This window comes from Pelobates fuscus, chromosome 10, assembly GCF_036172605.1.
Source record: "Pelobates fuscus isolate aPelFus1 chromosome 10, aPelFus1.pri, whole genome shotgun sequence".
NCBI lineage: Eukaryota > Metazoa > Chordata > Amphibia > Anura > Pelobatidae > Pelobates > Pelobates fuscus.
The window spans coordinates 21,919,419-21,944,860 of record NC_086326.1 but is presented as its reverse complement, the minus strand read 5'-3'; the positions used below and the strand labels follow the sequence as shown (position 1 = coordinate 21,944,860).

At 38.9% G+C, this 25,442-nt stretch overlaps 1 long non-coding RNA gene across 2 annotated transcripts in view; it reads left to right on the top strand.

The window, feature by feature from the left end:
* The first annotated feature begins 3,284 nt into the window (after nt 1-3,284).
* The window catches only part of LOC134575313 (uncharacterized), a 114,081-nt gene continuing 91,923 nt past the window's right edge, over nt 3,285-25,442 (top strand). Inside the window, exons 1-3 of one of the 2 annotated variants that reach the window (XR_010085626.1) lie at nt 3,285-3,420; nt 4,115-4,534; nt 6,398-6,753. This is a non-coding gene — a long non-coding RNA (uncharacterized LOC134575313). Of the gene's footprint in view, nt 3,421-4,114; nt 4,535-6,397; nt 6,754-25,442 lie in introns of those variants that run through there. The other variant, XR_010085627.1, reaches the window with a different exon arrangement.

Here is a 25,442-nt window from a genome sequence, read left to right as displayed (position 1 = left end):
TGAAACAGGAGAGACTTTGGGAGTTAAAGTATTTGATGTGAATCATAGGAAGAAAAGGGGACCCCCTAGAGATAGGTACCTGGGAAGATAATGAATGGCCTCCCCAGCGTATCATAGATTATTATGGGCCAGCCACTTGGGCAGAAGATGGTACTTTCGGATATAGAACCCCAATATATATGCTCATATTAAAAATGTTATATATTGTCAAACAGAGACCACTATCAGCTGTTTTTATATACCCCTTTCCTGAGAGTTGGGCATCATTCCCTCCAGAAGAGAACAACCCATATATCCCATAAGCGGGGATCATGCCGCTGTACGCCTGTTATACCTGAGCTGGCTATAGCTCTCCTAAATGTGAGTTTAATATATATATATATCCTTCTTCTCACATATATTGACCCACACAGTCTATACGATCAGTCCATTATTTTGTGTCTTCCATATCCCGAGAATAATCAGACTACTATAAACAGTGAGGACACCCCAAGACACTTATCGCCAGAGTGCAATTTTAAACTATCTTGAACTTATGTAAATGCACTAATTTCATATATATGCTTTATCTATATATGTTTTATTTATATACTTGTTTTATTACCCATAATCCATATTAATATACTTTGGCGCAGCCTTATACTACTGTTGTTGTTAAGCTGACTGTAAATTGTTGCAATAACAAATGCCCGCAGGAATGTGAACAAGACCTGTATGAAAGCCTTCTGTAAAACCATCGATCAGGAAATCAACTAGGTGTTTGGAAGGGTGAGAAGTTAAGGTGTTAGCCAGAGAGCCAATATTCACAGATGTCAGGTAAGGTTTTGCATGAGTTATATTAGGACACATGGACCTGGCATAAGTCCTAAAACAATGAGAATACATGTGCAACAATCTGCAGGCACTATATCCGCATGTACCTACATTGAAATTATTGCACACCTGCGACTTTCCCAGGTAAACAATAGGACAACCAAGTTTGTCCTTGCCAGATCGGTCGGTCCTTGTATGTGTCTCTGGGAAAGTCATAGGTGTGGACTCGGGTAAGATAGGACAATAGTCTGAGGCATGTGAGGTGGATGCACAAATTGCACAAGCCAGCGTCCAGCAAAGTGTCTGCAAAACAGCTCAGTGTCCATGCGGCTCCAGTCAGTTTTGATGTTGTACTGATCCAGAATTGCAGACGCCCTTGCCGAAAAGGACCTGTGGTAATCATAAAAAGATGAGCCATCGTATTTATTACCCAAGTCCACCAGCTTGTGCAAATAGAGGTCACGTTCCTCTTGTCTATGCAGGTGTACCGAGCATATGACATCCCTATATATACACCAAAAGCATCCCTAGCCTTCAACACAACAGAAATATCACCGTAAGCATATGTGCGATTTTCAACAACTTCATGGTACTCCAGTGGGATTTTAAATGTGTGTTTGAAAAATAAACCAACATTTCAACTCTCCTGGATCCTTATCCAAAATGGATATCAGCAAGTGAAATACATGAATATATACCAAATAATAAATACGTGACTTACCCAAGGTGTGTGATTGTGCCCATCTGTGCTCCCGAGCTCGGAAATGACCGAGAATGTGCACATGCACGTACCGGCATGTGAGTGCGTGGTGACATCATGTGTAATGACGGACTATGTGCGGAAATGTCCTGGCAATTAGTGTATCTCGTAACTATAGAGACCGGATCCTCTATATATGAGATTCGGTGTGTAATGGGGTGAAGCATGTATGTATGTATGTGTGTGTGGGGGTGAAGGTATGTGGGGAAGAAGTGTTTATGTGGGTGAAGAGATGATGTGTGTGAGGGGTGCACTGTGTGTGTATGCAAAGGTGTACTCTGTGTTGGTGGGACTGTATGTGGGGGTTCACGGTCTGTGAGTGTGTACTGTGTTCAGGGGGTGTAGAGAGTGGGATTGGGAAGAGCTTTACAATTTTTACTTTATTAATTGTTTTTAGAAAGGAAAAAAAATAATAATCTCCTTTCCCTGATCTTACCTTGCAGGGAGGGGGTGGCACAATCAAATACGTAGTGGTTGAGAAGGCTGCCTATCAATCGAGTACAGAGGAGGTCACGAGATGAGAGGTATCTCTCTTGGAGCTCAAGCACTTACACAGACTGACCCATAAACCACCTACAGTCCCTAATTCCATGTGTCCACCTGTTGTCATTGGGGATCTTAAGTAATCTGTATGATGTCCACCCCTCAAGTATTTTATCGGTCAGGTGAGCCTAGCCAGCACTTCTAGTGCTGGCTACAGAGTATAGGAATGGTTGGCAATGAGGATAGTGTGCTGGTAAGATTTGCCCTGCTTGGGGATGCTGGAGGGGAGGTGGGCCTAAGGGCAGGCAAGGCGTGGCTCCCATCCCCTGCACTCTGAAACCCACATGGAGCAGCTGCAGGGGCAAGTGGGTGAGGAATGAGTGAGGAACCACTGAAGAACAGAGGCCCTCTCCTGCAACCAGAGCATCCGGTTAGTGCCTCTCCCAGCACGTTGTGACACATAGCCACAACCTGTGTTTAAACATGAAATATGTTGCATAACAGTAGTATGAAAATGTTTATTCATTAAATAAAAATTGTAATAGCGTCTTTGTCTTTGAGTTTATAAACCAGTTTTTCCACTTTTTGTTGTTTTCCACAGAAATACTTGATTTTACCTCAGGCATGATTAGCTGCTATTTAAGTCCGAAACTACATTCCATTCTACCATTTCCATGTTGGTGTGGCAGCTGTAATTTTTTACTGAACACCTTAATACAAAGAAGAGTAAACTCCTGTTCAGTTAGTCTTTCAAGGTACTGTGTTCCGTAACTTTGTGCTGCAGATTGAGAAATCCATGTTTTTTTTTTTTTGCAACTGTATATTTAAGATTGCCTTCATCTCTCTACTCTCTATAAGAAGTTTATTTCTGGGCCCCAACTCTTCGTCAGCGTAAAAAGAATGATATCACAAGAATCTTTGATTTATACTACTTCTCGTGTATGACCCAGCTTGTTATTTTACCTTTGCTTTCTGGATTTCCCTAAATTCTGAGATCAATTAATGTTATCAGACTGGACCAGCTTAAAGGATTACTCTTTCTCTTATATACCCTTTAATCTCGGACTGATTTACTGTATGCTATTCAGACTGTTACTTGGAATGTGTCTTTAGGGTTCCCCTCTCTTTACTTAAATGAATATTGCTAAGCTAGATTGTTTAAGGATTTGAAAATGGATCTCCAAAACACTTACCAATTACCTGTTAAGACTTGGATTGTTTCATAGACCTTTTGTAAAAAAATCTCTTTTCTTTTATCAATTATTCAGGACAATTTGCGTTACATTTATTGTTACTCTGAGGTGGATAGAATTCTCAGCCGATTATTTCACGTCTGAAGAAACGTTGTCTACTGAAAACTAAAGGTAAAATTATGGTTTACTTACCTTTAATTCTGGATATTCCAACTTATTTCTGAAAATCTGTAAATAAATGAAAGAAAGATAATTATATTCCTTTGATTCATATTTATAAACAAAAAAGGTTCAAGGAAAACATAACATTCATACCTTTTACAACTACTGTGTTTTCTTTTAGGCCCCCTATACTCTCCAGGTTACTTATCATTCATGCCATCTGTTGATCCCTTAAGCTCACCTTACTTTTCCTCACATTGTCTGCCTCAATTATGGAGATTGTGCCTCTAGTGGCATCTCCCATTGATTGTGCTCCTGTAGAATATTTGATTACTTTTCATTTAAATGTGAATATCCATTAAATATTTTCTAAATTTTGTACAAACCAGGTTTATAATCAAATGGCAAACAACCTGTAGCTCTTTGTTTTTGTCATGAATTCACAATATATTTTTACTTTATTATAGACTTTGTGAAACAGTTTTTTTTTTTTGTTTTTTTTTAAACATAGTTGTTAGATCACTAGTATTGGTTTGGTTGCTCTATGTCTTTGCTTCTTTGCTATTCTGCTATTTAATGAAACACTTAAAGCAGGATAACTTCTGGCACTACCCAATGGTAAGATGTAGAAATGTGGAAAAATTTACTTAATTTAAGATTATATTTTTTTTAGACTTACTTTTTTTTTTCTTTTTTAATCTAGAAATGGGTAATGAAAACACTCATGTTGCCAATGCTTGCAGCACTGAGATCATGATCTACTTTGAATCAAAGAAGTTACACATCACAGAGATAGCATTTGAAGTCTCTACGGACACAGGTGTAAAAGCTTCAGAAAAGGAGGTTGAAGCGCATAATAACTTAGCTACAAAGTTCAATGTGAACCTAAAGCCAGATTCTAGGATCCAGTACATAAGATGTCCTTCAAGAGAATACATCAAGATTCCTCTGCAGGGAACAATCTATGTGACAGTCATTGCAAAACGTGGAGATAAGACTGAGCTGATGTGCATGAACTTCATGGTTCCAAGTGATCGATCAATCATTGTCATTGATAATGGGATGGTCAAATTTGCCAAGTATGGCTCCTTGTGGAAGGATGAGGATGAAAGATATTACTAAGGTATGTGGTGAGTTAAGAACTCATGACTAATTATTGAAACTAGTGATATAATACAGAATGTAAGGCCCATCTTCAAACTATAAACACTATACCCAACCGTTGGTAATTGGCATAAAGTACAAGTGAAAGAATGTCCCATTTGCTTGATAATGTATTATGCAATACAATGTATCTATAGATGTAATATGTCATATAATGGGCACTTATAGAGAGAATGGTAATAAAGGCTCTGGCTCCAAGCACCAGAAAGTGTAGGGAGGAAAAGTGTGCAAAAGTGTGTAAGTGTACAGAAGGAGGAGAAAAGAAGTATGGCTGGTTGATTCCAAAATCATAAGACTTGTCTGGTTTTGCCATCTGTGCTGAAGGAGAGTCTTCCTCCTAGATTCCCAAAGTTTTTTTTAGGTGTTCAGTAGACTTGGGCAAGGAAGAAACATTTTGGGGGGCAAACCATGTCACCCATGTGCCAGTTCAGGTCTTCAAAAATTTTGTGCTCACAAAAAAGATCCAGGAAAAACAAATTGGATGAACTAAATAGGGTGCAAAAATGGGTCAATCAATGTACTGCAAAAAATATACATAACATAGAAGCATTTTACAGCTATTTAATTCACAGAACAAGTGAGAAAAAGTAAACAATAGACGTAAAAGGAGGAGAAGTAAAAATGTTTAATAAAATCAACATTTAGTTTCTGTTCCATAGACAGCAATCAGTTTTATTTCCCTTTAATTATTTATTTTCTTGGTGCCACAGGCAGAACTCAAAATCCCAATGCAAACAAACATGTTTGTCAGTTGAACAAGTCATTTGTTCAGTTGTACATCCGTATGGCAGTTTAAAAGTCGGGAATTTGAGCATTCACCCTAACGGCAAAAATTCTAATAAAATGTAGTTTGAAAAAAAACTAATCTCCAAGTTTAATACTCTGTGTAAAAGATCCTACACAATATATATAGTGTAATTAGTGCTGAGAATGGTGGACTTTCCCAGTGTTCTCTGCATTATAGCAATGTGTGAGAAAGCTGCCTAGGAGGTCTGACAATAAATGTTGATACATGCACCATTAAGTTCGTCTCTTCTTATAGAGTCTCTGATCTTCCCTGCTACTGTGCAGAGAGTGAAGCAGAGAAGACCACAGAGACTGTTGGTATTCAAACACTGTCTGATCCAAGGTGCACATATATGGCCAAATGATGAATGAGTTTGTCTCATTTTTTTACATATACTTTGTTTAAATATATATTTCCTATCAAAACTTTATAAGAGCATTATTATATTAAAATAGGTTTGAGGGGAAAGTTGTCTTTTGAGATCACAGGGAACCTTGTAAAATTAAAAACATTCTAGATTTTGCTTACTCTGCTATTCTGTCAGTTGTACCTCTCTTGCTGAGACTTTAACAAGTACTTCTCCTTTCTAAGGTTAGAGCATTCCTTCACAATAGACTGATGGGCCATAATTATAATCATACTGTCGCTCTCATTAAGGATGTTTGGATGTTCAACCTTACTTGCTGCTGACTTACTGCTGTTTGGTGATACCAAATATACTTTGTAAAGTTACACTCTTCATTCATACCAACAAGGTTTGAAGTATTGGCATAGAAACATAAATACATTCTGTCCTACATGAGTTTTTCTATGGGACCTACTAGTGTCTTCATGGATGAAGGTTCTCAAAAATACCATGTGAATGTAGAAAAACAGACATAATTTAGAGCAAACTTTATATTAAAGCTTATATCTTTTGATTTATTCTGTAACTTCTTTGACACATAAAGCACTTTCTAATGATGGCTTCAAAGTCTATGAATGGCAGGGTTATAGAGTATATTAATCCCATTTCTTTTTCTTTCCTGTTTGTAGGCCAGATGGATTTGAGAAGAGTTCATACTATCCATTCCTTGTCTGAAATGATCAGGTTTCTTCCGTGCCAAATGAATTCTTTCAAATTCTAATCTAAGCTTTTTCTTAAAATAAAATCAACTTGAAATTATTGAGAATGGAGGGTGAGGAGAGACTGATCTACTAATGGCTAAAGGGAAAGGAGTGTGAAAATGGATTACCACTGATTATGGAGACTGGGGTGTAAAAATAAATAACTACTGGTTATGGGGACAAGAGTGTTAAAAATAGATTTTTACTGTCAATGTAGAGAAATTGATAGAATCTTATACTACTGGCTATGGGAAAGGGAGACGGGGAAACTATAACAAGTACTTCTCCTTTCTAAGGTTAGAGCATTCCTTCACAATAGACTGATGGGCCATAATTATAATCATATATATAATCATTATGATGGGGAAACAGGTTGAATGGTATACTAGTAGACAGGGTTGCGTGACAATTGGCTACTGCTTAAGTTTTAGCACAGGAGCAGAAAAAACACCAGTTTAATACGGTAATAGAGCATGTGGATACAATAAATGTATGATTCTTAGTTGAATTATATTTGGGAAGAGCTTGCACTGTCCTTTCAAATGTAACAATTTTTTGTCAAATAAAGTCAGCTTAAAATTTATGAGAGTCTGATTTTCTTTACTTTGACTGATATTTTTAACTATTCCTCTTCATCATATATAGGCTGATGCCAGGTAACATAGACTGTCTATGTAGCCTGCAATTTACTAAACTATAGATGGCTGCTAACTACTATGACTTCTCAGGTCATATAGACTTTATTAATCTGCTAGCACACTGTGTCATATGGGGCAGTATCATTTACAATGTTTACTCTAGTACAAATCCTAGTACAGATACAGTTTGAGTTTTAGTTAGGTGTCATTCCCACAATTTCTTTAAAAGTTTTTAAAATCCATTTTATTTCATATTGTTTACATATTTATGCTGCATACTTTTCAAACCTTATGTGTGTGTGCTACTGTAGTAAAATTATATAAACTGTGCTCACCGACAGTTGTGCTCAAAAGTTTGCATACTCTGGCAGAAATTGTGAAATCTTGGCATTGATTTTTAAAATATGACTGATCATGCAAAAAAAAATATATATATATTTTATTGAAGAATAGTGGTCATGTGAAGCCATTTATTATCACATAGTTGTTTGGCTCCTTTTTAAATCATAATGATAACAGAAATCACTCACATGGCCCTGATCAAAAGTATACATACCCTATAATGTTTGACTTTGTTACAGACACACTGTAATGATCTTACCTTGAGAGTGGAGTCCGACACGCAGAGTTAAAGACCCTTTGCAATTTTACACAAGCCAAGGGGACTCAAGGTAGAAATACCCAAGGCTGTGAAACAGTGCACTGTGGCTGATAATAACCAGTGCTTCCAGGAACGAGGTACAGGCAAGGAATATCCAAAAGAGTAGTCAGGGATGGAATCAATAGTCAGGACAGGCGGCCAACAGGCATAAACGGAAGACTAGCAGAGGATCAAAAATCAGGAGTCAGATGAACAGCAGGAATACCAAACAGAAACAAAATGATCTGACCATGTGTAACAACCAAGGAGGGGTTTATATATGGATTTATCGGCCACTTATCAGGAACAGGTGTGTAGGGTCCAGACGTAGAGACAAGATGCGTGGAGTCCAAGGTAAGGTTACTGACTGGGAAGCAGGAGACCCAGGTTCAATCCCAGCCAGGCCCAAATACACAATATTGTGTATGGCACGATGATAATCGTGACACACACAAGGTGACACACATAGGTTAAAATGGCAATTAAAGGTTAATTTCCCACACCTGTGTATTTGTTAGCTCTCACTGAGCAGGCTGGACACTGAGCAGAAAAGACCTGCGTAACAAGGTAATTAAACTTTATAAAGATGGAAATGGATATAAAAAGATATCCAAATCCTTGAAAATGCCAGTAAGTACTATTCAATCACTTATTAGGAAGTGGAAATTTGGGGGATACCTTGATACCAAACCAAGGCAAGAAAGATTTCAGCCACAACCCAAAAGAATTGTTCGGAATACAAAGAAAACACAACTGCCAAAAGAATTGTGGTTGTTTCAAGGAGCACAAACTAACCTAACTAAGTAAGTAGAAATATAGATCAGGGTGTTGCAGTGGATGTGATCTACTTGGATGTTGCCAAGGCATTTGATACGGTTCCTCACAATAGGTTAGTCTTCAAACTAAAAGAAATCGGTCTAGATGAATATTCTTGTTCTTGTGTAGAACATTGGCTTAAAGATAGAGTACAACGAGTTGTCATAAATGGTACATTTTCAAGCTGGACAAAAGTGGTAAGTGGTGTCCCTCAGGGTTCTGTTTTGGGACCGCTTCTATTTAACATATTTATAAATGATCTTAAAATGGGCATTGAAAGCCATGTATCAGTGTTTGCAGGTGACACAAAACTTTGTAAAGTAATAAAATGTGAGCAGGATATTGCCTTGCTGCAGAGGGATTTGGATAGATTGGGGGACTGGGCACTAAAATGGCAGATGAAATTTAACATAGAAAAATGCAAAGTTATGCACTTCGGGGTTAAGAATGCACAAGCAATTTACACCCTAAATGGTAGTGAACTAGGGATAACCACACAAGAGAAGGATTTGGGAATTGTTATAGACACCAAATTAGGTAGCAATATGCAATGTCAATCTGTCGTTGCTAAGGCCAGTAAGGTTTTGTCATGTATAAATAGGGGCATAAATTCTCGAGATGAAAATATAATTTTGCCTCTTTATAAATCGCTGGTAAGACCACACCTTGAATATGCTGTGCAATTTTGGGCACCTGTTCTAAAGAAAGATATCGTGGCACTAGAAAAAGTGCAGAGACGAGCTACAAAATTGATAAAAGGAATGGAGCATTTTAGTTATGAAGAAAGGTTAAAAAATTTTAAATCTCTTCAGTTAGGAAAAACGGCACCTGAGAGGGGATATGATAACATTATACAAATATATTCGGGGCCAGTACAAAGCATTATCTGGAAATCTATTCATAAACAGGGCTATACATAGGACACGAGGTCACACATTTAGGCTTGAAGAAAGGAGATTTCATCTAAGGCAAAGAAAATGTTTTTTTTTACAGTAAGAGCAATAAGGATATGGAATTCTTTGCCTGAAGAGGTGGTTTTGTCAGAGTCTATACAGATATTTAACCCCTTAAGGACCAAACTTCTGGAATAAAAGGGAATCATGACATGTCACACATGTCATGTGTCCTTAAGGGGTTAAACTGCAATTGGATAAATACTTGCAAAAACATAACATACAGGGATATAATTTTTAATTAGTGGGGTAATAGCTGCTTGATCCAAGGAGACATCTGACTGCTATTTTGGGGTCAAGAAGGAATTTTTTCCTAGTTTGTTGCAAAATTGGAAGCGCTTCAGACTGGGTTCTTTGCCTTCTTTGGGATCAACAGCAAACGCATATGTGAGGAAGGCTGAACTTGATGGATGCAAGTCTCTTTTCAGATATGTAACTATGTAACTATATAACTATGTAACTATGTAACTATAAAGCGGAAAAGCCCAGTTACAATATGACCGACAACACCTTGACAAGTCTCACATCTTCTTGCACACTGTTATTTGGAGTGACAAGACCAAAATAGAGCTCACAACCATAAGCGCTATGTTTGGAGAGGGGAGAGTATAGTGAAAAGAATACCAAAACAGAAAAGGTTTGAAGCTTATTAGTGAATGATCTAGGACAGAAAGGAGGGGGTTACACTGGTAGTAAATATAATAAACAGAATGTAAATTGTCATTGTTAGGGAATAAGGGTCATATTAAAACATAACATTATTAAATATTAGGATAAAAGTAGGACAAAACTAGAAAAATCTAAATACAAGACAGGAAAAATTAAAATATATAATAATCTGGAGAGAGTCGCTCAGTCAATTTGGTATAGGTGTCAGATATCTAAGTGGTAATCGCAATAGAATAGTCATATATAAATAAAAGAAAACCACTAGATGTAATGGTCGATAAATGTTGTTAGTAAGTTGTGTGAGGTTGTAACAAAGTATCAAAATGTCTACATTAGCCTTAAAAGAGACTATGTAAAAAATTTGGCAGTAACGGAAATGCTGTTGCAATAATTACGCATCACTATCAATTTCCGATTACCACCTAGATATCTTTCACCTATACATACTTACCAAATTAACTGAGCAACTTTCTCCAGATTATATTATCATTATTTTATTATTCATATAGCGACAGCAAAGTCTGTAGCACTGTACAATGGGTGGACTAACAGACACGTAATTGTAACCAGACAAATGGACGCACAGGAACAGAGGGGTTGAGGGCCCTGCTCAATGAGCTTACATGCTTGAGGAAGTGGGGTATAGTGACACAAAGGGTATAAGTAAGGGTAGTGGAATAGGTTGCTAGAAAAGTAATCACTGAGAACTTAGTAGGTTATTTTTGACAGTTGCAGGAGAGGAGTCATAGGGAGATGGGGGGAATGAAAACCCGCTAACAGTTTAAAGGATATGTGTGGCGAAAGTAACCTTGCCACTGGTTCTTGAAGGGGATTGTTTGCCAGCCTCCTACCCTGTGACTATGGCCCCTGCAATAGACCTGGGTAAAATACTTTAAACAGACTCTGTTCGTGCAATTGGGACTATATGGTTTGGTTACCAAACAACCCAGAGACCACCCTGGAGCTTGTTAACACCTATTAACAACTTGGAATGTTTCTCCCTGCAGAGTTCTAATTGTTCGTCAGGGTGTCCGCAATTCTTATGGACAACCACGAGGTGATGGCCATCTTGTTTGCATGAACACATGCAGTGGTGTTTGGGCATGAATCTCATACGGACACAGAAACTCCCGAACACCGCTTGTCTTCCATTATCGCCTGTGTTCATTTCTATACAACTTAGAAGGGCACTGTTCGGTGAAATCATTTGTCTGGATGAGGGCAACAAGCTCCAGGATAAGACTATTGACTGTTCGGTAGTTTGTTTGTTTTCAAACTACCGAACTAGACCGACCGCAAGCCCTGATTCTCTGGAACTGTTTTGGGCATGGGACCATGCCTGTGGTCTGTCAAACAAATGACTTCCAGGAAATTTCTGAACCCCTGAACTGATCTGGATGATTTTTGGATATGTTGGTCACCCAGATCAGGGCTATCAGGGGATTATATTATCCTTGTTCTATTTTTCCTCTTAGTAGTAAATATGGCAACTTGATGACCTCACTCCCCACCAAGGTCTCCATGTATGAATGTATGAATGTATGAATGTACAGTAGTGTGGATGTAAACATTTTCTATATTACTTTGTATGTACCATATTGATTTATATTACTGTGATTTGTACATCATTATATGAGATCCAGATAATAATACATATCTAAAATATTTATCACTTTTGTATGTACAAAATATAAGCATGGTTAAACAAAAATACTTTTCAAGAAATATTTGTAAACAAAAAAAAAAAAGCAGAAAAATGGGGAATAGCCCAATTTCCACCATCGCAATGATGCACAGAAAGGTAAAGGACAACGTGGAAATTGACAAACTCACTGCCCTTATTCATGAAACATCTAAACACTTTCACAAGATTTTTGGTTGCAGATTCAAGCCGAGAGTAAACTGCACCATTTTACCATTTAACAACTGTTTTAGCTTAATACTCCTCTATCTATCTTTCTCTTACATCTCTTCTCCTTCTTTCTTACACAGTGGATGACTTATTGTACATCTATCCATCCAACTAACCTCTTCCTTTCTTTTTTTTTCCTTTAGTCTTATTATTGGTCTATTAAGCTTGGGAAAAGTTAAAATTCCCAGTTGGCACTTTCCCTCATTTATCCCATGGCAGTAATTCTTACACCAGCATCCCAGTTTTAAGCCTCAGAGAGCTCTGATCAGACTAATATGCCACTGTATACAGATAGGATCAACATATTAGTTAATTATGTTGTAACTGTCATGGGGTTATTGCAATAACTTACAGGAAATGGAAAACTCACAAATAGATGTATTACCGGGCCTATAAAGACAAAGTCAGAAATTAAGCCAATTATAGAAAAAAATAGCCGGATTATGGAAATACTGATATACGAATAAACAGGCTGGGTCAGGATACCAGAAATATTCAAAGTCAATAAGCAAGCCAGGTCAGAATTCCAGAAATACTCAAAGTAAATAAACAAGCCAAGGTCAATCTCAGAAATTCAAGAGAGACTCACAGTAAGCACTCTACATGTAAGATACAAGTAATCATAGGGCACTGAATAAGAGTCTTAACTCACTTTATATACGCATATGTAACATCTGATTGGTCCACATCATCTCTGCAACTCCTAAAATTACAAGTGCGGTGTCACCTAGGTGACGTGGGCACTTTAGTACAGCATGTGACATTGCGCAGTTTAAATATATATAAGCAGCGCCATTTCAGCGAGCAACATCTGAATAATAAAAGGAATTGAGAGGAGCAGTTTGACAGTATTAATAGGGTAAGTATTTCCTCCTTAACCTCCACATCGAACGGGTAAGTATATCGAACAGGTAAGTATCAAGACAGTACCTCATTGAATTGTATTAACGTACAACCATTTAAAAGAAATAACTTTCGCTTATAAAAGCAAAAACCACAAATCTATGGCCTCTAAAAATATACAATGGAATATAAGATCACTACTGGCCACTATATTATTATGGTTAATGTTTTGGTTAAAATATATTTTTGTTTTCTTCTATTTTGCTTTCATCACATACATGATCGCACATGTAAGCAAAGTCTTATCTGTTGATATGGAATGTTCTATAATCCATAAATAAAGAATAAAAAATATAGTTTTGAGGTGGCAGTTGCCTTTTAAGATCACATGGAAGTTGGAACCTTCGAATATTCCAGATCATAGTTTCTCTGCTATTTTGTCATTTGTAACTATCTTCATGAGACTTGTATATCAGGAAGTCCACTCTCTATGAGTTTGAGCACTCCTTCACATATTTTGCAAATTATAATTGCGCTATTGAAGTAGAATTATTTAAACTGTGCCCAGCTACAAGTACATCGATAGCTATACTCATACCTTTGCTAAATTTATGAAAAGATACAGGGTGCCGTTTAGTTATCTGCTCTTTAAAATAAATATTTGACATGTTGTAACAACCTACTGTAATTGTGTTTGGTCCTGAAACTCAGGTGCAATACAAGCACAATCCACAAATATCCTTAGGGTGAGAACAGAATTCTGGCAGGTTGGTGATGTAGTGGAAGAAGGGTGGGGCAGAAATCAGAGTCAGATGCTTCAGAGGTCAGGGCAAAATTACCCAGTCCACCTATCTTTTTAACTTTTGTACAATTTGTATCTGAGGCCTATTTTTTATTTATTTTTTTCATATTTAAAATTATACCACTCTAAGAACATTACCAAACAGGAAAATGTTTTCAAGCAAAGATACTAAATATGTTAAGTCACGCTGAGTTTTATTTTAACTGACTTTAACTATTTCATACCTTCATACAAGGTCAGATAAGCTAGTTTTATTATTTTTATCTTGTAACACGTCTGTCACAACATTCAACTCCAGTGTCTCATAATATCAAAGCGTACGTTTAGTCACAAGCAAACTAGAGAATAAACTGTAGATTAAGTGATAGTTCTTAGGTACCATGAAGATTAATATATCTAAAGATAGAGCATAATGCGTGCAGTGCAGTATGATAAGTTTGCAGTGATAAAATAATAAACATCTAAGAGTATAAAGAGTTTATTTAGTGATCAGTAATTAAGGGGTTAAACACCCATGATTTGGCAAGAATAACGTATGGTATACGTCAGAACTCTGGAAGTTAAAAGATAATGTATTAGAACGTCATAGAAATCTATGGAAACTGTATATTAACATATTGTCAAATTGCACCTGAAACTCTGTTGGTCAGTGTGATTATTCTTCCCAAACCGGTTGCTAAATTTGCTTGACTGACAACTTTATAAAAAAAAAAAAAAAAAACATTTTAAGGATTTTAAAGAGAAACTATAGTGCTAGAAAACCAAAGTTTTATTCAAGGCCCTATAGTACACTGTAGTATCTGCCTCCACCTCTCTTGCGCCCCCTCCCCCCAGGTCAATAAAGGGTTGGAAGCCCTTTTGTCACTTAACTAATTCCAGTGCCAATGTCTCTCTATGCTGGTTGAGGTCAACCTCTGCACCTCCTTGAGGTCAACCGGCAGGGAGGACCAAATGTGCATGCAGAACAAGCACCACTCGCATTAGTACTTCCCCATAGAAAAGTATTGAATCAGTGCTTTTCTATGAGGTTTTAGCTACGGCTGGATGTCTTCATGCAAAGCGTGAGGACGTACAGTGTCATTTAGCAGACTAATAGTCTGCTAGGGACACCTGTCGTGGCTCTCTACCTCTAGTCGTTGTCTGGTAGAGAGCCACTACAGGTGGAGTTAACTCTGCAAGGTAATTATTGCAGTTTCTCAATAACTAGAATAATTATAATTGCAGAGTTAAGGGGACAGGGGCAAGGCACCCAGACCACTTCAATGAGATGAAGTGGTCTAGGTACCTATAGTGTCCCTTTAAGTCTAAAACCATAATTTGGTGTTAAGAAGTCCATACGATTTGTCATTGTTCCAAGCTGTGCTAATAATCATTTTTTGCAGATTGACTGGTATCTTAGTTTATAAAGGTGTTGAACTAATCAATGGCATGTATGGCAGATTTTCTTCGTGCTTTCTAATGTTTTTGACTCTGGGAGTAACATTTAAAAGTTTTGCAATTTTGGCATTTTGCCAAACCATACACCCTACTATTTTTTTTTTTATAGAACAATAAGGTAGCAGAAAGTATAGGTAGAAAACTGTGTTTGTTGTCACTAGTCAACCTATTTTCCCTTTTCAGTGTAGACCTTGGCACTCTGCAAAAAGAAACTTAAAGGGAAACTCCAGTGCCAGGAAAACGATCCGTTTTCCTGGCACTGGAGGGTCCCTCTCCCTCCCACCCCCCAAATCCCCAGTTGCTGAAGGGGTGAAAACCCCTTCAGTGACTTACCAGAGGCAGCGACAGGTCCCAGGTCGCTGCTTCCTCCTCCCCCGCCGCTCCTCCTTCTGCTTACGTCGGCCGGTGGGCGAGACTGATCTCGCCCGCCGGCCGAGGAGACCTAATGTGCATGTGCGCCAATGCCGCGCATGCGCATTAGCGCACCCCATAGGAAAGCATTGAAAATTAATTTCAATGCTTCCCTATGGGGAATAGAGCGACGCTGGAGGTCCTCACACAGCGTGAGGACGTCCAGCGACGCTCTAGCACAGAAAACCTGTGCTATGAAGCAGGAAGTTCCCTCTAGTGGCTGTCTAATAGACAGCCACTAGGGGAGGACTTAACCCTGCAAGGTAATGATTGCAGTTTAAAAAAAACTGCAATAATTACACTTGCAGGGTTAAGGGTAGTGGGAGTTGGCACCCAGACCACTCCAATGAGCAGAAGTGGTCTGGGTGCCTGGAGTGTCCCTTTAACCCCTTAAGGACCCATGACATGTGTGACATGTCATCATTCCTTTTTATTCCAGAAGTTTGGTCCTTAAGGGGTTAAGTGTATTTGTTTTCACTTGGAAAAAAAAAGTACTTTTCTGTGTATAATATTTCAAAATACTTTATTTTGCGTTTTGCTGCTAAGATAATGGGATCAGTCCAGTGTAAAGATCCAACAGGTCCATATGTAGAAACTAAACCTCCAAAAAATATGAATAAGCATATTCTAAATAATGTGCCCACTTTACGTGATGAAACACCTAAGGATATTATAAGAACTTGCTGTGCCCTTCATAGATAATCTAGCAAGATGGACTGAGTCAATGGGAAGTATGGCACCTTTTCCATTCCTAAAGGAGGAGGTCTTTTGCACATCTTACATAGGCATAAGTAAGTCTTTTTTAGGAGAAAAGGGCAGGTGGGCATACACATCAGACCCAGAGTCCACTTTTGCAATAAAAAAACTTTTCTTATGAAAATTCAATGCTCCCTACTACATCCCCTGCTAACAGCCCCACACCTTTGTACCTTGTGCTTTTATCACTATATTGACTTACTGACAGACACACTCACTCACTGACAACAAACATTGACAGACAAACCACTCAATTACTAACAAACACACTCTCACTTATTTGACACACATTGACAGAAAGACACATTCACTAACAAACACACTCATTAATTTGACAACACGGACAGACACACTTTCACTGAAAAACACACACTCTCATTGACAAACACAGTCACTGACAGACACATATTCTCACTGATTTGACAAACACTGACAGACACACACTCTCATTGACAAAAACACTCACTGACAGACACACACTCTCACTGGTATGGCACACACAGACAAGCACACACACTCACTGACAGACACATACATATAGATAGACACTCATTTGATTATTGACAGACACACTCTGATTTGAAACAGACACACTCACTGTGACCATGGTAGTCCGGCCACTGGCCCCAACTTAATAGAATTCTCAACAAAGTCTATTTTGAACCTCCTAGATAGATGAAGTAACAAAACATTTAACAGCTGATATTTGATTAAAAGTTAAAATCAAGTACTTTGAATGAATTCTCTCAGCTAATGAGAATATGATCAACGTTCCCCATTATTTTAATTACAGGGGGCTGCCATACTAATAGATTACCTACACATCCTGATCCTAATGTAATGCTTCAAAAGCCTGTGTTTACAATAAAGAGTTACAGTCACCAGACCCAGGAATATCTGTACCCTGCCCCTTCACTCACCAAATTACACAGATTACAATAAAACCTGTCTCTCCCTATGTAATGCGCAAGCAATGGATGCCCCTAAAACAAGGTGGGTAAAGCTTAGAACCCCAAGCTTTTGTAGAACTGAAACTCCCATGATGTTAGCATCAGAAAGTTGCAGCTCTGCAATAGCTGGGGAAGAGGGGAACCACTTTGGGGCCCCACTGTCCAAAAGTAGCTCTTGTAATGAACACAGTGCAGGGATTAGAGGTAGCCCATGATTGCTGTGTATCATTGCTGTATACAATTCATACAGCCCATATACAGGCTACAAAACACTCTTGGCTCTCTAACCTGCGTGGGATTCAACTCAAAAAAGAAGAGTAAACTAAGATTAGGTTGTCTGAGCCCAGACCCTGCCTCACTAACCATTAGAGGATTTCTGATAAATTTACAGGGACACCAGGAATGACCACAGTAAAACACTGAAATAACTCCATACTTTTAAGGTTCCCACAGTCTGAAGTGTGCCTTGTCCTTATTCCCTGCCGATCTGCCCAAGGTGGGGGGGGGAGACTTACCTGAATGAAGTCACTGAGATGTGGGGTGATTGGTTATTGATAGCCCGGGGCCCTCCAACTATACTGCAATCCTTCTAGTCTGACTTCACCTGCTGTCAGTACCCCTTGGCTGCAGAATTATCACAAGATGTATCAGCAGGGGTTCAGGGCGGCCGGGCCCCCTGGAGTGTAGGGCCCGTTTGCAGCTTCAACCCCTGCGACCGCGGTAGTTCCGCCAGTGACCCTAAGAGATAGGATTGATTTGACTGAGATCAAAATTATACCAGTTTATTATGGTTTAACTGATTAAAGTGTATTAATGTACAACCATCTAAACGAAACAACAAACCATAAATTTATGACCTCTGAAAATGTACAATGGGATATATAATCACCACTAGGGGACAGGGACAGTGGGAACACTGTATTATTGTGTTTATTGTTTGGGTAATGGTCTCTGTTATATTAGACATGTTACAAATGATAGTGACAGATGTGTATTTCACGGCTTAATGTTAAATGTTCTATTTTTAGTTTTCTTGCTAATCCTTTTCTTCTATTTTGCTTTCACCACATACATGATTGTACATGTAAGTGAACTGTTATCAGATGATATGGAAGTTCTAAAAATTCAAGTTTCCCGTATTTTGCTTGCTCTGCTATTCTGTCAGTCGAACTATTATCTGATGATATGGAATGTTATAAAATCAATAAATAAAGAATAAATAAACAGCTTTGAGGTGACGGTTGCCCTTTAAGATCACAGAACACATCGTAAAAATTCAAGCATTCCAAATTTTGCTTGCTCTGCTATTCTGTCAATCGTATCTCTCTTGCTGAGACTTGTACAGTACTTCCCCTTTCTAAGGTTTAAGCATTCCTTTACATATATTAAACTGTGCTCAGCTACATCTCCATAGTACATCAATACCCTTATGTATACCGAATGCCAAGTTTATGCAAAGATACAGGGTGCCGTTTAGTTATCTGCTCATTGCATTTCATAGATATGTGTGTGTGTGCATACTTATGTACATGTGCATGATTGTCTTCCACAATTTTAAAGCATTAATTATTTTAATTAAAACTTTAGCCTTGGTGAAGACCCATGCAAACTCACTCACACACATAATGACCCATGCAGACATGTAATGACCCATGCAGACACACTGACAAGACCGATGCAGACACACTCACAGTTACCCATGCTGGCACACAATGACCCATGCAGACACACTGACATTGACCCATGCAGACACACATTGCCCCATGCAGACACACACTGACCCATGCAGACACACTGACAATGACCGATGCAGACACACTCACAATTACCCATGCATACACACTGACATTGACCCATGCAGACACCCACATTGACCCATTCAGACACACACTGACCCATGCAGACATACATGTTGACACATGCTGACATGCATTCTACGGGAACCTCTGTAACGCAACACCGGGACTAGTGGAGAATCAGCCTAGCATCATATTTGGCGTCAGGAGGTTTCGATGGCAACAGAAACTAAGCTCTCTGTGATGGCCCAACAGCCACAGCACTCAGAGGATACCTGTGCTGTAGAAGCACAAGATATCTAAAAATGAAACAGTCAATCACTTTTTTGAGCACCAATCGGTGATTTATCCCGCACAGTTTTGAGAGCTGACGGTTCTAGCAATCAGAAATTGGGCGGTAAGTACCTCATATGGATCTCATTATTTTGATTTACCTTTTGTTATTTATTCACTGTGGGCACTGTTGTTGGGTTATCCTAATGAGTAGCCTAAAATTGTGGGAGGGGCTTATAAGGGACTCCCCTTCTGTCTCAAGGTACAACTACGTGGTCAGCGCTTTATGTAGTGACAAATGCCTTACTCTCCCACCTATCTAGAGAACTCGACCAAGTTCTTCAGGCCGACATCCATTCTGGCACCTCCCGCAAGTCAGGAGATCTAATCCGATAGCTACATAGAGATCAGAGTATTTCATGTAAGCCGCATCACCAAGTTACTGCATTTTCTTCTTTCAACTAACAGTGAGTAAATACCCGCCCTCTTTTGGCCATATACTTTTCGCCAGTTCAGCCATCCCCACATCAGGTGCATTTGCAATGGCTAATATTTCATACCCTACACACTGGGAGTTTGGAGCTATTCGGCCACCCCAGTTGTTTCTTTAACTGCATTCGGCTCATCACACCTTGCTCCACGAGTGTTCTCTCTCTCCTATTGCTCAACATTCACACAGCTGTATATTCTTATTATACAGTGTTTGCATTGGCTCAACAGATATTCGGTATGTAGGTTTAGCTCTCATTCAGCCACCTTATGTAATTCTGTTTTGGCCGCGGTCAGCCACATTTCTAAAGGGTAGTGCTCTATGTGACTGTTTGCTATCTATAAGTTCAGTTTATTGTGGCTATGTTGAATTAGTAGATGGTGTTTGCAGGAGTTTTTTCCAAGGTTGTGTGCACTCTACTGGCTGTCCATTGTATTACAGTTCAGAATTTTGAACTGATAATTGCCGTTGCAGAAATTAGACTATGGCCTAGTATAATTTTATTATAATTTGATAAATGTATGGGGATTTACTTGAAGAGACGAAGCTCTGGTTTCAAATTTTCAATTGAATTGTCAACAGCTTTAATTAATTTATGTATCGAATTCCAATAAGGTCTAATTTTAGGGCAGACCACAGCATGTGACATAAATATCCCCTTTCTCCACACCCCCTCAGCATGTATTTGTATGTGATTAATTAAATTTGTGTAATCTGGAAGGAGTAAGGTACCAGTGTTGTAACATTTTATAATAGAACTCTAAATGTACCACACACTGTGTAATACCCCTCAATGCATTTACAAAGTTAATCCATTGTGTGATGTTAAATGCTTTACCCAGTTCTCCCTCTCATTTTATCATTGAATCTAATTTTTTTTTAAGTTCCCCAGCCGAATGAGTGTAGCATATAGAAATGGCTCCTTTCCGAGCAGGATCCGAATAGTATATTTTTTCTAATTTTTATAATTCTAGTTTACTTTGGTTCGGATCCTGTCCTGAAAGGCCACAATTAACAATAATAAGATTCATTATTTTGTTGTATATTATTTCATCAGAAATGTTCATTGCATTGGTAGGACCTCATCTGTCACTCCAATCTATCTTATTCTGATCCTACTCACGGAGAGGCCCACACCACCCGCCACAACATTCAGTGGCCACACTCCCCTTGGCCCAATGCATAGATAGAGCTTCTCAAGCTGCTTGGCGATAGACAGGTCCTAACCTGTAACCATTTAGAGAATGTTTTTGCCACTTGGCATTAGTCAGTAAGCCTGTACAATATAGAAGTCATCTCTACTTTCATTTCAGTATGTCTCAGGCTCCAGGAGAAGGGGAATAACTTTCTCTCCCTAGTACCTGTACCCCTTCATGAAGACAGGACTCAGCTAGTTCAACCTCTATAAGATCATGGACTATCCCGCAAATCTTAGCAGAACTTAAAAGACATGTACCTGTTCTGGCAACAGCTAAGAAAGCTGAATTGTTCAGGCTAATGCAGATTAATGTAGGCAACGTTGATGCTGGAGAAGGCTCCAGCAGTACAAACATCATAGATTTTCATGCCATGATAACTTAAGTCTTGTCATTTATAAGCCATATTAATGACAGACTGGAAAGACTGAAATCAGGCAATTTGGCTTTGACACCAACTGAATCAGCTACCTGGCCTGACATGTCTTCCTACTGTACAACCAGGTAATCCATTGTTAAAATTAAATCCTCCTAAATCTAATGTGATCATTGTAGCGGAGATGCAATCCTGAGACTGAATATTTCAGCTGAAGTCCTCTCGAGCTGGAACAAAATGCTGTTTAGTGATTATAGCCCATTCCCCCAGTAACTGGACAACACACAGTTCTGAGAGTCAACTGAGGTTTATTATGCCACATTCTGCCTTTTATGCACAGACCCCCAGCATGGGGTCTCTATAGAAAATAGTACAAACTCCTCAATTAAGTCTCTGTGTCTGGAAGATAATTAAGTAAAAAGAAAGATAACTTAATTATCTCCCAGTTACAGGAAATGATACAAAAATATACAAAATACCCCAAAAACATATCTAAAATATACAGGAACCCCACAATTTGTATATCCCCGAATAGATCCTTGCACCCAAGTTGTCCAAATAGCTCTCAGATCCATTTGGTAGAATGGATTCGCCATTCGGGTAAAATTCTTACCGGCCGGCCACAAGGTTCCATAGTTCCATAGTTCCATAACCTAACATAGTTCCACAGGAAAAGAGAAAAGAGGCAATGGGCAGTCTATTTTCTGGGGTTTCTATGCGAACACCGACGAACGCTCCCCTTGGCTTTTAAAGAGCAAATACCCTGTTCGGTAGTTTCTTTCTTGTGAACGGCATTCTCCTAACTGGCCTGGGAGAGGAACAGGCAGCTGTACAATTTTTTTGGAGTTCACAGGATCGTGTAGCCGCCAAAGAATGTACCATGTACCATGTACTGCTGTCTTTGTTCGGGATACAAAATGACCACCATTCACTAGAGCATGTGTGTTCGGTTATATGAATGGCGGCCACCCTGGGAAAGCACTTGAACTAATTGCTTCTTTGAAGTTATCGAGTCAAGGGTGGTCGGTGTCCGAAGGGTATAAAAGGTGGACCACACATCTTCTGTTCGGGCCACGAAAAGGGGGTACAGACAAATAGAATGAAATAAGTTTTATACAGCGAACCTAAGCTGTCACACGAGGGTATGTTCGGTAAGCTTCAGAATAGGTACGGGCATCCAAATGGGATAGTATAAGGTCCGCCACAATCATCCCCGCTCATATATTACCTCCAAATATTAGAAAATATATACTGGAAGGCAAGGATCTGAACTTCACATTGCCTCTCAGACATATTCTTATCAAGATTTATTGGTTGTCCTTAAAGCCAGAGACCCTAGACTCCTTAAAAAAAATGTCTATTACTGGATTTGTGTTGGCCTTTATGTTTTGGGGTTCTCATGTGTTCTATTTATCCATTCAGAAGAGAGGAATTTGATCTCTATTTGCACATGTTGGTGGAGCTGGGGAACAAATATGGTGTTTCAAAAGAAAAAAGGTGTCTTGTTTTGGATTCATTTTGCCATTATAAAGTAACTTGTATATCTACAAAAAGTGCTATATTTTATAATGGTTAAAAACAAAATGAATTGAAAGTGCAATCCTGTTTGTGAGGTCGGCTTCCAAGTTGCCTTCTTACACTTATAAGGACTACTTGTATCATGCCAAGAAATAATTTAAGCAGGGTTAAATGCATTATAATAGACAATATATAATTTCAGTGAAACGGGAAACTTTAGATCATGAAATACATTTATAAAACTCTAAAATCCAGTGGATGCAATATACAGGTGATACTCGAAAAATTTGAATATCGTGCAAAAGTTCATTTATTTCACTAATGCAACGTAAAAGGGGAAACGAATATATGAGATAGACGCATTACATGCAAAGCAAGATAGTTCAAGCCGTGATATGCCATAAGTGCGATGATTATGCCTTACAGCTCATGAAAACCCCAAATCCACAATCTCAGTAAATTAGAATATTGTGAAAAGGTGCAATATTCTAGGCTCACAGTGTCCCACTCTAATCATCTAAGTAAGCCATAACACCTGCAAAGGGTTTCTGAGCCTTTAAATCAGGGGTCCTCAAACTCCGGCCCCCCAGATGTTGCTGAACTACAACTCCCATGATTCTCTGGCTATCTGTGTAATTCAAAGAATCATGTAATACTATACTATTGTACTAAACTATATGTTTGTGTTTGTGTATATATATACCAGGCAATGATGGTTTTCTGCACAACTGTCAGGTCAGCAGTCTTCCCCATGATTGTGATTCCTACTGAACCAGACTGAGAGACCATTTAAAGCAGGGGTCCTCAAACTCCGGCCCCCCAGATGTTGCTGAACTACAACTCCCATGATTCTTTGAATTACACAGATAGCCAGAGAATCATGATGGGAGTTGTAGTTCAGCAACATCTGGGGGGCCGGAGCTTTAAATGGTCTCTCAGTCTGGTTCAGTAGGAATCACAATCATGGGGAAGACTGCTGACCTGACAGTTGTGCAGAAAACCATCATTGCCTGGTATATATATACACAAACACAAACATATAGTTTAGTACAATAGTATAGTATTACATGCTACTGTAATACCCATCTTAAAAAAAAAAACATCTCTTCACATTTTGAGCAGAATGAAAATTATGTAAGAATTCAAAACGTTTCTACACTTTCTTAATAAAGCTAATCACTCTATGGTTGTTTTGGGGTTTGCATTTATTAAATTCTATCAATACAGTGCATTTCAGATGTCGTTTCTTTTTTAGTGATGCTGTAGTGGCAATCCACTACACAGTTTCTGAGGTACTCTGGGTTTGTGGGATTTGGCATATGGAGATTCTTAGAGTTAAGGGTTACTTGTGGTTAAAGTACTTAGAATAAAGTGAGCCAGGGAGTCATAGGGCACTTGCAATAAAGATGCATTACACTGTAACACCTACCATTCCAAGCCAGAATAACTGAGAGTAATATGAATTTCAGTCCACACAGTCTCCTATGTCGCCAAGAGATGTGCGGTACTTAATGTACACTTCTGTAAACGTTACTTTAATGCCACTGTTAATGTTTGACTTCATTTCCTTGATAGTTTTGCTATAAAGACTTCTGAAATGTACATTGACCCGTTTAAAAGTAAATTGTTGCATCCTGTTTGTGCAATATGCAGAATTACTGCTGGGAGTGGCATTTGATGTTTCTAAAATCTATTTTTTAAGAAAGCAGCTACTAGTTTTTCCATATTGAGTTTTATGAGAAAGTAGTTATTTTCAGTTAGCTTTGACAAAAAGCATGCAACCAATCTTTACAACACTGAACTTTATATATACACAAGTTCTGTAGCCCATGGATCAGCGCAGCTAAGAGGAATAGGCCCTGACAGAGCCAGGAGGTAGGCATAGCAGCCACAGGAAGTTAGTGACAGCTAGCATGCTGGGTAGGGCGGCGCCATAAGGGGAGTATTTACACCAGCCATTATATGAAGTGGCCATTTTAACTGAACCTAAGCTTACCTGTCAGTTGTGAAAGCTGCCTGCCCTGGAGGGAGAAGGCAGCAGCATGGAGGCAGCATAGAAGAACAGAGCAGTATTGAGGCAGGAGGCAGCATAGAAGAACAGAGCAGTATTTAGGCAGGAGGCAGCATAGAAGAACAGAGCAGTATTGAGGTAGGAGGCAGCATGGAGGTACTGTGGTGGAATCTCGGTAAAAATAAATTTAGTAGGCCGAGATTACCACGTGGCATGTGTACGTGCATATACTGGTGTATCGGTCGGTTGGTTGCACGTGGCAAAGATACAATCAGTAGTGTACGGAGCATGTGCAAGTATACCGGATTTAGTATTCCCCTCCTCCATTGTGCTGGGCAAGCCATGCGGTCAAACAGGAAGTTAGTTCTTGCTCAATTGATTGGGTAAGAGTATGTGTGGGTGGAGCTTATTATGGGAGGAGTTACATGCCTATATAAGGAGCCTACACTATTGTCCGGGGCTCAGATCTTGTTGTATTTTGGTGAC